Source organism: Cyanistes caeruleus, chromosome 1 (genome assembly GCF_971803275.1).
Source record: "Cyanistes caeruleus chromosome 1, bCyaCae1.hap1.1, whole genome shotgun sequence".
Lineage (NCBI taxonomy): Eukaryota > Metazoa > Chordata > Aves > Passeriformes > Paridae > Cyanistes > Cyanistes caeruleus.
The window spans coordinates 24,489,996-24,506,101 of record NC_141701.1 but is presented as its reverse complement, the minus strand read 5'-3'; the positions used below and the strand labels follow the sequence as shown (position 1 = coordinate 24,506,101).

The 16,106-nt window shown below is 39.7% G+C and overlaps 2 long non-coding RNA genes across 3 annotated transcripts in view; both read right to left on the bottom strand.

Annotated features, from left to right (window-relative positions):
- LOC111924547 (uncharacterized) overlaps positions 1–7,144 on the bottom strand; it is a 64,537-nt gene extending 57,393 nt beyond the window's left edge. The window contains exons 1-2 of one of the 2 annotated variants that reach the window (XR_002861698.2): positions 2,803–7,144; positions 1,363–1,540 (exon numbers count right to left, since the gene is read on the bottom strand). This is a non-coding gene — a long non-coding RNA (uncharacterized LOC111924547). The remainder of the gene's footprint in view (positions 1–1,362; positions 1,541–2,802) is intronic. The other variant, XR_015284936.1, reaches the window with a different exon arrangement.
- Positions 7,145–9,745: 2,601 nt separating this feature from the next.
- LOC147655384 (uncharacterized) overlaps positions 9,746–16,106 on the bottom strand; it is a 36,086-nt gene continuing 29,725 nt past the window's right edge. The window contains exon 2 of the long non-coding RNA XR_015284937.1: positions 9,746–15,081. This is a non-coding gene — a long non-coding RNA (uncharacterized LOC147655384). The remainder of the gene's footprint in view (positions 15,082–16,106) is intronic.

Here is a 16,106-nt window from a genome sequence, read left to right as displayed (position 1 = left end):
CAAATATCCAATAATCAATCTTTTATATTATAAAGGAAAGAAAAAGGAAGAAATCAGGGCTGCTAATTCTAATTAAGGTAGCAAATAGGGATGTAATAAACAATGAGGGTTATGATTGCTGCCTATAAATATTGTGAGGAGGTAAACACACAGAGAAAAAGGAGCTATTTAAGCTAAAGGAAAATGGTGGCATGAGAACAAATGGGTATAAATTGTTCCTGAACATGTAAGATTGGATTTAGAAAAACATTTTGAGCCATTGGAAGAAAGGGTTCCTGAACAGTCCTCTAATTAATATTAGAGTGGAGTAAAAAATGCATAAGTGGGGTAAATTGAAGCTTATTAAATAAATTCTGTAACCTGTTTTCATCTGAGAGCAAGGGACTGCATACAGTAATCAAGGACTTCCAGTCTAAAACTGTTTGTACACTAGGCCAAATTCAGATCTGTTGCAAGAAGCACAGCTCAAGCAATATTTGTACCACTGCACATTTTTATATTGAAAGCAAATCCACTTCTGGCTAGAGAAGGAAGAAACAAACTTCTTCCCAAACCTGACAAATTTGAGTTAATACCGGTTCTGAACTTGGCCCAGTGTGGAAGAGATTAAAATGTTTGTGTTTGTAATCAAAACTGTCCTTTGAGGGTAAATACTCAAGTAGCAAGTAAATATGGGAGAAGAGAAAATTTTGGGGTTTCTCCTGTGGACACTTATGTGGATGCCAGCCCACAGGAAAGGCTGACACAGTGGGGACCACATTAGAGTGCAGCCTGGATTTTGACAGCTATAGATTTATGAGAGAAGATAAAACATGTGCTTAAGAAACAATTAATTTTTGTACAAAAAAAAATGTGTTTGTTGGACACACAAACAAGTGTGAGTTCTCATTCAAATCAGCAAATCTACTCAAGAGCTGAGTGTGCTTGATACTAGACATCTCAAACCCCACTGCCTTCAATGTGAGGTTGGCATTTATAAACAATGTTTTTAAATAGATCCATGCCTAGATGCCTGCATTAAAAAATGTGAGTGCATGCTGTATTAGAACATTTTGATAACAATGTAAAAAGGTCAAAAAAAAGTAATGTACCAGCTCTTCTGTCTGTTAATTTTTGCTTCAGGAGAAGAAGCAGATATAAGGTTTTCTTCAACCAACTTTCTACAAAAACCTGTACTACAGCAAAAAAGGTCAATGCTACAAAACTAGATGCTTTCCTTTCAAACTGTGCTACTTTCACCTAATGTTATCAACTATTATATGGAGCATTGTGTAAAATCCTGGTAAAGGGTAGTCATTTATACACATTTCTTTCTTAGGTGTTTTTCATCGCATGAAAAGTCATCAGCAATCTGCCTCTCACCTGCCTTTGACACTGGGTGAAAGTTGGTGACTGCTGAATTATCGTCATGAGAGGGGATGGAGGAGGCAGCTGTTCCTTCAGAGAGATGTGGTGAGATATCCAGGAGCCACTCCAAATGGGAACCTCCCTTGTTCTCATCACACACAGCCAGTATCACAACAAATGGGGAGTGACGAGACTTTAAAAAAATACAAAACAAAAAGAAAGATAAAGAGGAGTAATATTGTTACAAACAGCAGCAGCATCCCCAGAGTACCACTGCAGCTCAGAGAACTGTTGTTCTGGGAATTGCTTTGCTATTAGTACTAAAAATTAAGCAGTCTCACTAGATGCTGCTAACAGTTTTTAAACTGTCAGAGTGTTTCATATACAATATCTCTGTTTCCCAATTCCATTTCCTCATTAAAAAATCCGGGGGAAAAAAATTACTACATTAATTAGTTCTCCTTCAGTTTTTTTTCTTCTAATTACACTGGCTCCCCTCCCCTTGCCTGTATACATCAAAAAATGTCACCACCTGCAGGGGAGAGATTTGTGCAAGCCTTGGCTGAAGGATCAGGACCTGTGTTGGAGCAAGCACTGGTTCATTCTTTCTCCTACACAATGGAGCAGCAAAGATTGGAACCTGTCCCTTGAGCACAGGAGCACTGATTGGGCCCAATGCAATGGTTCATCCCTAACAATTTGCACTGGTTTTGGCTGGGGTAGAGTTAATTTTCTTAACAGTGGCTGGTGTGGGGCAGTATTTTGGATAGGTGATGAAAAGCATTGACAACACAGGGATGTTTTAGCTGTGGCAGAGTGGGTCTTACACAGAGGCAGGGCCTTTTCTGCTTCTCTCCCCACCTCACCAGTGAGGAGCATGGGGATGCACAAGGGGCTGGGAGGGGATACAGCTGAGACAAACTCCAAATTGTATAGAATCATGCTCAGCAATAAAACTGGGCAGAGGTGGAGGTTGGTGGAGACTGAGGTTCTCTGGGCACCAACCACTCTGTGGTGAGAAATTGTTTGCTTTTGCATCATTTGTGTTTCTTGGCAGGGGAGGGGAGGAAGGGGTCCCTTCCTCTTTGTTGTTTTTTACTTCCTCTGTTTTATTGTAGGGGCAGTGGGGGTGGGGTGGTGTTAAATACTATTATTTAATAATACTGCCTTTGTCTCAATCCACAGGTTTTCTCACTTTACCATTCCGATTCTCCCCTACATCCCACGGTGTGGGGGAGTGAGCAAGCAGCCGTGTGTTGCTTTGCTGTCTGCTGGGGTTAAGCCACAGAACCATCCCAGGATTTTGCTCCTTGCTGGTGCCCTGCTTTCTTTCCCCAGCCTTGCTCTGCTACTGCCTCAGCAATGCAAACCATTACAGGGGGAACACTGGAGCCCCAGCAGCTCCTGCTTTCCCACCCAGCTGCAGCAGCAGGTGTGCATGGGCTGGTCACTTACCAGCACATTTTCTGCACTCAGGCTCCAGGCTTGTTAAGGCTTTTGTTAACACCAAGGTGAAATAAGGATAATTCTCCTTCATCGGTGTTTTTCTGGGTCTTATCTTCCTTTCTTCTCCTTGACCACAGAAATGATTGCTCTCCAGACGCTACTTTTGACTCCAGTCACTCAGCATTTCACAGGGGAAGAGAGATGGAAGAAATTGTTACTATTTTACAATTATTTTTACAATGTAGTAAGCACATGCAGGGTGAAAGGCTGAGCAATGACAACAGTACAGATGCAGCTGCCGCCTGCACCTCACATCCCTTTTTCAGCCTGTCCTCACACAGCCTGCTGCCTTGGCTTCCAAAAAAAAAATCCCACTTAAAAAACCTCTCACTTGCCAAAAAAAGAAAGCTCATTTGCGCTGCACAATGCTGAATGTAATTTGATTCCACCAACCTGAGCTGTTTGCTGCGTTGCACAGACACCTGTGCCATGAACCAGCCGCCTCTCTCTCGCTGACATGTACACACAATGTGCACCTGCAAATCCCTATCTCTCCTTTCAGGAGGAAATGTGTAGCATCAAAATGTAGGCATCTTCCAGAATTTTTAGAAAGGACTCAAATCCAAAAACCGAACTAATGGGATGATGCCTGGGTAGAAAAGTCTTTGGTGCTATTTAATTGTTAGTCTGGTTCTTAAGAGGGACAACAGGAGCTCCAGATTGCACTAACTTGGTAAATGATCTTAACAAGAGTGATGTCTGTGCATTCAAAACTGGATTTCATGCAAACTACAGTCACTGAGGCCAGCCAGGCACTGGATGGTTTGATGGCTGTTTAATTGATTTGGCCACTTTTTATCTGGTAACAAAATCAGGGGTAATTCCACATGACACTATTAGTTCTCTAAGCATCCTGTTAATTTCTCTGCTTTGCTGTCCTGTGTGTGCTCTGCCCTCCTCTCCACTCAAAAAATAAATGTTTGGAGAGCAGACAAATTGTGTTGTTTTGTGGAGTGGCAGAGCACCCAGGGACCACGGCAGAAATGTTCTCTGCCATCTTCATCTGCACATGAGGGCATTTCTTTCCTCAGCATGCACGGGAGTGTGCCCCACAGCAGCCCCTTCCAGAGCAGATGTAAGATGAGGCTTTTGCTCTGTCCCCATCGCTGCTGGGAAAGCACAGACAGCCCTGTTTAAGCCCCTGCTTCCAGATCTGCCATCTTCCCCTGTCCTTACTCCAGGGCCTCTTGCCCTGGGAAAAGGGAGAGGAAAGGAGAAGGGTCACAAAGGACATCTTCAGGGCATGAGACAATCCTGCTAGCGTGCCTCAGCCGGAGCTGCGCTCTCCTCCCCATCCCATGCCCGGGCAGTCAGTAGTCATTCACTTCCACTTAGAGTCACTGTACTCATCTTCTGCTGCCCTGCCTCCGGCTATGGTTAGCCAAGTTCTCATTCTTTAGGCAAAAGATGTGACAGAAAGAATTAGATTTCAATAGAAAATCCTCTTGATGGAGTTTGTTGTTAAACTTTTAAAAGTTTTTGGATGAAGAGTCATGCAATCGAAAAAATGACCTCTTACAGTGCAGAATATCCTCAATTTACCATTGGCTTTGGTAATACTTTTTAGATCTGAGCTTAAAAAATGCAGACCTTTCAAGAAAAATGCATGGTTTATTTTATTTTCTGTTTATATCCCAGTTTAATTTTAACAGGGTATTACAACCATACTGCTGCTTTGATATGCTAAGTACCTGTCAGCTCAGCAGTGCAAAATAGTTCAAAGAAGCATTCTTATATATGTAACAATACAATATTTTAATAGTATTTAGTTCAATCAACAACAAAAACTAAATCTAAGATAGCAATACTATTAGATTCATAAATCTGCACCTGCCATGCCCTAAGTTCCACCTCAGTGTATTGAATTCTGCACAATCAGGGATTTATAACACCTCAAAGCAGAGCATTTTACTCTTCAAGTTTTGATATCATAAGGAAGGCAACTGGTTTAACAAATGTGCTTGAGTTTGTTCTTGCTTGTAAAAAGAAAAATCTAGACTATCCTGAAATTAATTTCATCATCTGGAACTTTAAGTGCAACAAAAAGCAGAATGTGCCTAGCTCTGCATGTGACCTTGTCTCATGATTGAGGGTTTTTTGGCATTTCTATAGCATTCTGTTTTGCAAACATTCAGTTTTTAATTTTTTTTTTTGTAAAAGAAATTTGTGTAACGGAATTGCTGAACTTTCTTTTCCCATTACTACTGCTGATATCTGCAATCCACCAAAAGGAAAAAGTTTAGTCAAGGACAGAGGAGCTGAAAGTTAATTTTCCTTTTCCCCACAGAAGTAAAAACTATTTATGAACAAGAGAAGATTACTGGGAACTAAAACCCTGACTTCCTTCCCTGGTGTGAGAACTACAAAACTCTTCAGCTATGATTAATGAGAGGTCTAGGTCAGAGCTTGTAGTGATGACAACAGGTTAGTGAACAATAAGGGAATGATCTTATGAAGCACAGAAGTATTTCTCACAGTGTATTTCCCAAGATGCACAGACCACATTTAATAAACAGCTGATCTAAGTGAGAATGTTTCAGGAAATGTCGCCTTTTTGAAGACAACACCAGGTGTCTTCACACTACCTCACTCTCCATATTTGTTCAACATCGTTACACCTTTACCATGTCATCTAACTTTCCTCTGCCCCACCAAGCACTCTCCTGAAATTGTCTACATTCCTCACTTCATCCATCATTTCATTCCATCACTGGCCATTCTCAATAATCCAGTCTCCAAGGTCCAATTAGCTGCCTGTGGCTCAAGTCCTGTCCACAGGTGTTTTCCAATGTACTGTATCTTTCCCAGACAGACAGACATGGAATTTCAAGCAGCAAATACTATCCAAACAGTGAGAGTTTTCTCTCTTCATGTTTCCTACTGGCTCCAGTAGTGTTTGAGAGGTAAAAGATTTCTCTGGTGTCTAGACTATCCTAAAGCATGGTGACAACCAAAGAGACAGATTTGTGTACAGAACCTGCTAATTCCCCTAATGGTTCTTGATATTGACAATTCAACATACATTAAAGATATTTTTAACAAAGAAATAGATATAAATAATGTTCCTGCACAACAAAGTTCCTCTTTTATCTGCATTTAAGTTCCATTAGTTGTTGCAGTTTTGTTCTCCTTTGGACAAGGGAGCCATTAACACATTTTTTTTTGTTCTCTTGTCTGTGAATCAAGATGAAAAACAGTAGCTTAAAGAGATTAACTTCTGGTTTTGATAACAAAATCCTGAAACAGGCCAGGATTACAAAGCAATCTATGATGTTTTTTCTTTTAGTTAAATGAAAACCAATGCAATTTCATGCAGACCTATTGATGTAGAATAGTCACTTTTTTCCTCCCTTGTTTTGTCTTTCCACCTTCTAACCCCCAGCTGTGATAACTCCACCTTCCAGCTGATGTATTATTAAAACAACTCTGTCATTCCAAGTGTATTTCCCATTCCAAACAGATGCTTCTAGGTTTAGTGATTTGACTAACAAGATCACACTAACTGGCTGTATTGCTCCTCCTCATTTTCCTTTTAGTCACAAGGAGTATTTGGAAAAGCTGGACAATCCTAAATAATTTTGATAGCCAAATCCCCCACTTATATTGCTGCTTGATCTTTTTAAGCTTTTATGTACATCCTCTCTTATCTATTTTGCACTTAAGCAAACTCAGCAATGCTTCCCAAAACCACACAATAATAATTCCCATTTACCTTAATAAAAACCCTTCCTTTCTGTAACTTTGTGAGGTCTCTGAATCCCTTCAAAAATCCAGGCTGAAATTTCATTTGCTTCGTTTTGTAGTAAAAATGCTAGAGCCATGTTTAAAATTGTTCATGCTTTTTCCCCTTTAATTTTTTCCTGCTCCTCTTTCATTTCTGCTTCCTTTTCTGCTTTCGAAATCAAATCTTAAAAGACTCAGGTTATGTGAGTAGTGAAATAGATTGCTCTCATATCAGCTTTATTTATTAGAGAAAACAGGCAACAGTAGCCAAGTTTTTTCCCTCATCACCTCTTCTATGCATGACCTCATCAGAACTCATCACATGCACCAGAGCTACTGTCCAAAGGCTGTACCAGCTGTACCAGCTAATAACAAATATCACTGCAGTCACAGTCACCCATTTGGTGTTCAGGCTCAGGAGACAAGAAATGGATGAGTTTTACATTGCTCCTGTTATGGCAAGGTGGGATCTGTTAATTAGCATTTGTTCTGATGGACAGTGTTGAAGTCTCCCAGGCTTTGATCTAGAATGGTGTCACTAGTAGTTTTTCCAAAAAAAAAAAGCTTCTTAGCTTCATTCTTCCAACCCTTGGTCACTGACAGCCTTCCAATTATGAGTCTCTCCTGCAGCACTGTGCCACTCAGTAAGCTGTCTCTCCTCCCAGTTTTTCCCTTACTGACAATCTTCAGCCCATCACCTTCATACATTTCTCTCTGAACAAATCTACTCCTCTCTTAAATCCATCTGGGAATTCTGCTAACAGTACTCACAGAAAAAAAAAATTATATAGCAATAAACTTTGTAATCTTAAGTAGTTCTCGATATGTACAAAAGCTTGCAATACATCAGTCCCATCTGCACTATGCAGATGCCTAGACCACTCAGCACTTACATTCCAGCCAGACTATCACCTTTTTCATTCCTGGCTTGCTCATTTTACTTCTTGCCTTTATAATACTTCACTTCTGGTCTCCTGTATATGATGTATTTTTTATAACTCTTGCAGATATAAGCTTTGTGCAGCAGCTAAACTTGTTTCTCAAAATCACCCTGATCTGCAACTGAAACATGTTTATTTTCACAGCAAAACTTAGTCACTCCAAAATGGTTTCAAGTCTCCAGCTTCAGAACTACAATAAAACCCCCTGTAATATCTGTTTTCTTCCACACTGTTACCTGAAGTCTGCAAGTTTGGAATTACATTGAATTCACTCATACTTAATGTCCTACAAATACCTGTAAGATTATTCCAGGTGCTGTCTGCAGCAAAAAATCTGCAGAGTGGCACCATTTATTAATCTTTGTTTACTGATTCAGCAAGAGCAGTAAGTGTTCGGATTCTTACTTCCTACGTTGACATAAATTAATAGATTTACTCTCAGCTCCACCACTTTAACACAAATCACAAAGCCTGACCTGAGTATGTAGCATCTCAAGAGAATCTGTAACACTGAAAAAACCGAAGATGAGCTGGCTTTTCTCCAAGAGGAAAGCAGAGTGCCAAAAGAACAGGCAATATTACCAGTATTAACATGTTTATAGCTTTTTTTTTTAATTCTCAGCCCTGCCCAGGATCTGCTGGATGTAGCTAAAAAAAGCTGCTGCGCAGAATCAGGTTTGACTCCATGACTCTGGATCTCCTTCTCCACTTCTAGTTCCAGTACTGTTAAAATGACACTTTGAGCCACTCAGATTTTATATTTGCTGTCTTAAAATATAAAGGAACATCTGCTCTTTAAGGACAACCCCTGCACAGAAAAGCATCCTTAGGCACAGCAGACCCACATAATCCTGCAGACATTGGAAACATAGAGCATGGTAAAACTAATTAGAAACCAGACTGGTCCAACTCCTCAGCAGAAAAGGTTGTGTGTCTCTAGAGCACAGCCTCTACTGACTAATACAGCAAGCCATGCTACACTTACTTAAAATTATGTGAATAGCACCATTTATTAATTTCTTTTAATTAGTTCTGTATCATCAAAAAGTACTATTATATTCTCTTTTATTCAAAAACTGTGTTCACAGCTTCTGAAAATGTGCTGCTATTTCATCCTCACACAGAAGTTTTACTCATTATGTAATAAAGCAAGGAGACTTTTGAAGACTCTGTAATGGTTTGGAAAAGGAGCCTTTGTATTTAAAATTCTAATTATGCCATTAGATAACTTAAGACCATTCCAGAAGACCTATTATTACCTACTGTGCACACAGCATAAAACTGGATTTCAGCTTAAAAACAAAACCATCAAATTCAGATAGAAAAGGACTGCCTGTGAGAGTGGCAGTATAAATGTACATTTAATCACAGACATCATGATAGCAACAAGACTTGAGACAATAAGCCAGGCTGACAGACTGACTTTTCTCCTGGACATCCCAGCAGGAGTGCTAGTTAGGCAAGTCTAGTCAGCATAAGACTTTGCAGGCAATGACATAAGATGATATAATGTTCATGGGTACGTGACAACAATAAGTTTCAGTCACCCAGAATATGGATTTGAACAGATCTGCAAACAAAGCCCTTTGTAATCCTCAAATTCTCTAAGGCACCCACTTCCCAACCACTTTTAACACAAGCATGCACTTTCACCACCTAAACTTAGTTTAGCACTGTATATCCAGTGGAAAGAAACAAGCTCTTCAAGGGGCTGATTTCTAAGGAACAACATATGAATTCTACCAGGTCACAAGAAGAAGCATTTAGACTTTAAATGCTGTACTCCAGGCCTAGGTTGTAACTATTCAACAAAAGCTCTTACAAAAGGTAGACTGCCTTTGGTGATTTGTACCCTGTGTTGCTGCTCAGTGAAGTCAGTGGGGAAATTCTGCATCCATTAAAGGCAAAAAATTTCCCTACAGCACCAACAGCCTTTTTCTTGGTTAACAGTGAAACAGTTCATGGTTAGAAAGTTATCCAGCCCTAAAATCTGAAAACAAGGGCTTGAGAGAGAAGCCATGTATCCATTGCTACTGCATACAATTCAGTAAAACAGCCAGAGAACACATCTTTGTAAATATTTTTCCAGATAATAATAGAAAATCCTTACAAGTGATTCCAAACATTTTCATGCTTAAATGGTATAAATCTGAAGTAACTCCACTGGAATTCATGTAGTTCCAGGGCTGTAAAAACTGTATCAGTGATCAGAGACTCAAATTTATTAATTTTTGGCATGTGTACCCACTTTTCTTTATGTGTCTGACTAAACTGCTAGGTGTAATTTAACCAAGAGAATAAGCATTATTTGAATTTATAGGCTAAACGATTTCATGTCCTGGGAAATACTTCTAGCAGGTGCACTTTCATCTAAAGCATATTTAGCTGGGGCATCATTGCTAAGATTGTTGGCACCTGGCTCTTTATCGTATAATCTAGTAAGAGTTATGGCAAAAGAACAAATTGGTGTTGGAGCAGACAATGTGCATTAGACTCTGGGTATCTGTAAACCCAACACATCCAGCTGCATTCTAGGCATTAAAGAGTTATATATACCCACTGGAAGTGTACCATGGTTCTGGAAGAAGTTCAAGAATCTCTGAACTTATATTACCCCCAGAAGGCTTGTTTAATAACCAAAGTGGATGAAAAAAGGGGTTAGTATATCAGTCATTTTTGTTCTTATATAACAAGGCTTCTTTAAGCAGTGAAACTGAATTTTCACTCTGAAAACCCTAAATTACCTTCCAAAGACAAAATTTGCAGAAAAGCCATACTGGAACAATCTCAGGGGAAAAAAAATTGGTCTAAAAGGCAAAAAACAGAAAGCTAAGGGGTTTAACAAAGAGAAAAATACACAGTAGTGGATATAATATAGAAGGTATTTGAGAGGGAGCATAACCCCAAGAGTTATTCAGGGACTGTGAAACTGATAGCAGACAGAAGAGAATTAAATGCAACACCATACAACAGGTAATTTTTGCATCCAATAATTCATAAATACTTTGTTGTTATAAATTGTCCATTTGCAGCACATCAGTCGAAACAAACACATTCTGTGCTGAAAACTCATGACACTTTCAATATCCTCTTTATTTCACAGAAGTTAGAAGAACTGATGCAGCACAGGTTCTAATATTAATTACTCTCCTTTGTCTTTGTATTATTCCAGAGACTCAAGTGGCTTTGAGAGCAGAATCAGCCTTTGTTGCTAAAATGGTAAATCTGCATAGCAGGCACTACACACCTGAGACAGAGACAGATTAATTCCACAAGATACCTCCACAGCTAAAATAACCCAAGCACTGTTTTGTAGCAGATCTCACCAATCTCTTACTCAAACATCCTGGGAGGCTCGGGGGCCTGGCAGCAGTCACCTGCAGGGATCTAAGTGGATTCAACTCCTTTGAGTTCAAAGTGTTCACTGCTTCTTTCTTCTGGATCTTTTGACTTTGTTCCCATTTTTGTTTTTGAGGTTCGCTTTAGTGTTGCTTTTCCTCTCTCAGCTGTTACACTACTTTCTCTGTCTTTCTAGGACCATTTTCCCCCAGTTTCTTGTTCTGTGTGTTCACATGTTCCTTGTGCCACATATGCAGCACATGGCAGCACCTATGTTTGACTTTGCAAGAGAAAAATTCTCAAGAAAAATGTTATTACACTAACTGCAACCCATCTCAGCTACCATCTGTTTGTCCCACCTTCCCTGAAGCCACTCCTTTAACAAATGGGATTATTATCAGCATCAAGGCCTGTGTCTATGGCATTTAAGGCTGACTGGGAGATGCCCAGTAATGCAGCCAACACTTCTTGGTGGCCAAGACAGAAGCATTTAAGACTCCAGCAACTGTGGGTGACTGACTAGCCAAAGAAAACCATACCATTGAGATTCTTCCCTTTTCCAATTCATTCTGGTATCTACCACTGTGATACACATCTATCAAGGCTGTTCTGGCTGCTTCCATAGCATTTCTGATAGTTATTGAAAATCTGTGCATTCTAATATTCCTTTTACACCAAACAATTTTATATCAGTTGCATTTGGGGTTATATTTTGATGCTGTGTACAGTATTTAATGACTAATCAACCAGAAAACACAGGTGGTTTATACAAAAAAAACATTCAATAACTGCTACATTGGAGTCAGTAAACACAGTTTGATTGGAAATGTCATTAATTAAATCAGATTCACACGTTGTTCTGAAACACACACATCTTTTTCACACACATCCTTTTCATACATAAGCTAATGCTGTTTTCTTATGCTTCTGCAGAGTGATCTTAAAATGACACACCAGGCAACCATTTAACCGAGAACTTGATCCTGGATAAAAGTGAACATTTCCATGAAGTCAGTGCTTGCCACTCTTTATCCAACACAATCCTTCTGATCTCAGTGGGGAGGACAGTCTCCATCTCAATGCATCTGCTGCAAGTGTTTTTTGCAATCAAGAACAAGAGATTTTGGTTTGTGTTTTTGCTTTTACTTTCCATCGTTTCAGTACTTTCAATAACATTAGATATTTTCATTTGTGGATTGATTTTTATTTTTTTTTCCCAGACAGACAACACATCTCCTATGAATTACTGTTCCAGTACTGTGGCTTGGCTTCTGTTCAGTTAGGAGGCCTTAGAGATCTTGTACAACACTGTAGGGGCTCCAGTATTCATGCTACTGATCTGCCTGAGTTCCCTGTTTCCTGCTCCTCTCAGTGCCATGGCCAACAAGTAAGATCAGCCAGACTTCATATATCAAGCAGCTGTGTTTAGGGTGGACAGCAAAGTTGTGTCATGTAGCCTGAGTGTTAAATGTTGGACAAGTTTAAGCACACTTTTTAAAATTTTCGTATTTCAAATATCTTTACATGTAGCCTTTACACCTTGACCAATATGTGCTGCTCTTTATCTGTCTTTTATTTAAATATGTTCTGGATTCCAACTCCTTTGTCAGAGTGTCTTTTCAGCTGGGAACTATTACCTTTCCTGCCAAACTTCTCACAGGTTGTTAGTTTTGTCAGGTCCATTGTATCATCAGTGTTATACATATAACAGCAAACGGGAAATCCTGAAATCACAAATACCTCCAGTCAAACAAGGCCAGAGATGCTGTAAGACTTATCATTTTATCTGTCCCAGTCAGGCTACATTTTGATTTTTCTGCATAATTAAAGTCAAACCCTCAACTTCATGCTCATTTCCATGCATTTGAATTTGAAAAATAGAACATGTTTCTCTGGCCTTTTGTCCCCTTTTTAGATTTAGCTAGTGGGGCTGGCCTACTTGACACTTCTAAGAAGTCTCATCCCCTGAAGTGTCAGCATGTGTTTTGTTTCCTTTGACTCTCTGTTACTCAGTCTCCAATATCTCATTCTGCCAGGTGCAACAAGCATCCTACTTTATCCATCTTTTGAACATTTGCTTCTAATGTATGCTCGGCTACCTGGTGGTGTGTAGCTGACACCGTCTTTAACATGCCTTGAATCCATCTGTCTGTTGGACCATATGGTTGTAATTTATTTGGCAGCCACGCTCCTAATCACAAATGGAGCATCCTCAAGTCTCTCCTATTCCAGGAGATGCAGTAGTTCCTCATTCCAGCATTAGGATTATTGGGAGATTCATTTCTCGGGCTTTCCCTTGCTGCTTTACAACCTCTTTCAGAGCCATCCTCAGCATTCAGCAGTTCTCCCTGGGGATGTCCAGCTATGCAAAGCCTTTGTGCAAACCCTAGTGCCAGACACAATAATTTAGAATTTTTTTCTGTGACATACAGGCCTAAGTCATAGCCAGCTTCTGTCAGAAAAACATCTGTCCTTTTGTTGTCTGAGCAGCTGTGCTGGCTCTCTTCCTGTAAGTTGGAAATACTTAAATCAATTGGTGAAAATATTATAAGTTTGGGATAAGAAGGGTCCATTTCACAACCTGCTCTGTAGTCTAGACATCCTCTTGTGAGTTTATTACTTTTGTATGTAACTGGTATAAATGTTATATTCCTAACACACATCACTACATCTTCACTTATCTCAGACCATCAGGCACCACTTCATAATCTTCTCAAGGTTTTATTCATTCCTGAATTTGCCTGAGGGTTAGCACATGTTAACAACTGAACTGTGTGTTTAGGCATTGTCAAGTTTTTACCTGCTATGCTTGTGACACCATGCCACTTTCCACCCCAAACTATCCCACTAAATCAGAGAGGGTTAGATCTGGTGTTTGCAATATTATTGTGCCAAAACTCTCTGTCCTTCCTTGAGATGATGGGGCAGGCCACCTCTTAAAGATTTACAGCCTTGAATGCTGAAGCTGAGGTGTGCTATTTGCTGTCGGCATGCCCTTTTCCTGCAGAGCAAGAGCTGGTGCCTCACCACACAATTTGAAACAGGCTCCTAGCAGTGGCTGATCCACCAAGATGTCCTTTAATGATGCCATCTGTCAACCTGAACATAAATTAACAGCAACTTTTCCTGGATCATTTTGCTAATACTTGCAGTCCCCATCACACACACCCTGAGTGAGGTGTTTCCCCTCCATTGTAATCTGGGCCACCTACAAACCAGCCAACATACTCTCTGATTTTTTGGCTGTGTCGCTTTTACAGTACCATCCAAAAAGAGTAGTTTCTGTGGTTTTGGTTTGGGCAGGAAGCCCTCACAGCCTTATATTGCTTTTTCTTCATCTATTAACAAATCAAAGACAGAGACAGTGCTAGTGATAGAGATAGATCCTGACCTCCTCCACTTTGTTCAGCTGAGGCAGTGGCCACTTGGTTATCCCAGGGTTTGATGTGACTCTTATGAGCCTTTCCTGACAGCAGATGCATCACCAGGTATGTCACAGGTGCCTCTTGCATGCCATAGCTGAGGTGGGAGGCATATACATTTGAAGACTGAATTGCTAATTCCCAGTTATTTTCAATCTACTTTATAGTAATGTATGAGGAGATAATTGCTCCTGCTCCAAAACAAAGTTATCTTGGTGCTTCCACCTTCCTTGCATACAGAAAAGGAAACAGTAATCCTTCAAACCCCTAGTCCTGTCTGGGAGCCTATCTTTCTCACTTCACTTAACTTTCAAGCCCACCCAGAAATGCCAAATCTGATGCCAGAGTGATAAATGTGGCTAGTGGGCAATCAAGAGCTGAGATAACAAAGTCCATCCTCTGACAGACAAGCTTTACTAGAACATACACAGCTATGCAGAGCTAAGCAGTGATATGCAGCCTCTGTTAATAAACTCTCGCTGGTCTGTTAGCCAGATGTCCTGTGAGTCATGAGACTGGGGATGCTCTACAGCACAGATCATGCAGATTCAACTCCTTAAAGTTCAAAGCATTCACAAGTTCAAAGCGTCCACAACTCCTCTGTTCTGTTCACCTTTTACAACTTTTTTCCCAGTTCTTTGTTTAAAGCTGGTAATGCCTCATCTTACCTCAGCAGTCACTTTCCCTCCCTGAGCTCTTGCATTCCTTTCTTTATCTTTCCAAGGAGGCTTTTTTTGGCTTTCCTTATCTCCTGTTTGCTTATGGAGTCTTAGATAATGCAGTGGCAACAGCTACTCTTGTTTCTGAGGAGAGAGGGAGGAGGGAGAGTTTAACCATAAAACCATGATGTCAGCTGTTACTTGTGCTGGCTACAGGCTAATTGGCATGCAGTCTACTGACTTAAAATAAATTATAGATTAATTTGAATTTAGCTTTTAATTGTTTAAATCTAGTCACACTAACTCATCACTAAGAATACTTCATCAGTGTTTCAACAGTTATCAATGCCTTTTAAAATCCAAGCAAATGGTGGCTATGAATTCTGCTTATATGTTTTTCTGTTGAAGTATTTAAAATATTCTTACTCTACAGATGCAAGGTTTTCCTTTATATAACTGTCATTCATGCTCTGTCATATCATGTCATCTGGATGCTTTATAACTATTTATAAATATTTCATCCAGTTTAACTACTATAAGTTTTACTGCCTTTTCTAAGATTATCATAAAATTTGCTACTATTCTCTTTCATAGTGTGGTGGTTTTACTCAGTTGCAGTTTCAATACAGGTCATCTGTTACTGCAGGAAGCTTTAACCATATCCTCATTACTGGGTGTCTTGGCATTTCCTGTGTGTTCCCCCAGAATCCTGGATGTATTTTGCCATTAAAAAATTGTTCCTTGTTGTCATTCCATCTTTACTTGACACAAGTAAGATCAATGTAATGAACTCCCTGACACCTTCTGAAGAGGCAACTGATACAAAGAAATTATTCAGGTTTTTGGCAGTCTTTGCATCTGTCATAACCATTTCTATTCTTCAAAAGCTGGCAGAAACCATCACTTCCTTTATGGGTTTGCTGTTCTTGATATACTTGAAAGTTTCTTGTTGTTTGTGCTAATGTCTCCATAGAGTGAACCACTATATCCCATTTAATTACGAGAAAAAATGAGACTTTAATTAGTATGTACTCCAGACAACACAAGGAAACAATTCAAACATGTAAACATATGTTAGAAGATATGGAAAAAAGGGACATGATTAGAAACAGTTAGCATGGATTTACCAAAGGCAAATTCTGCCTGACTAACATGGTAGCTTTGTATGG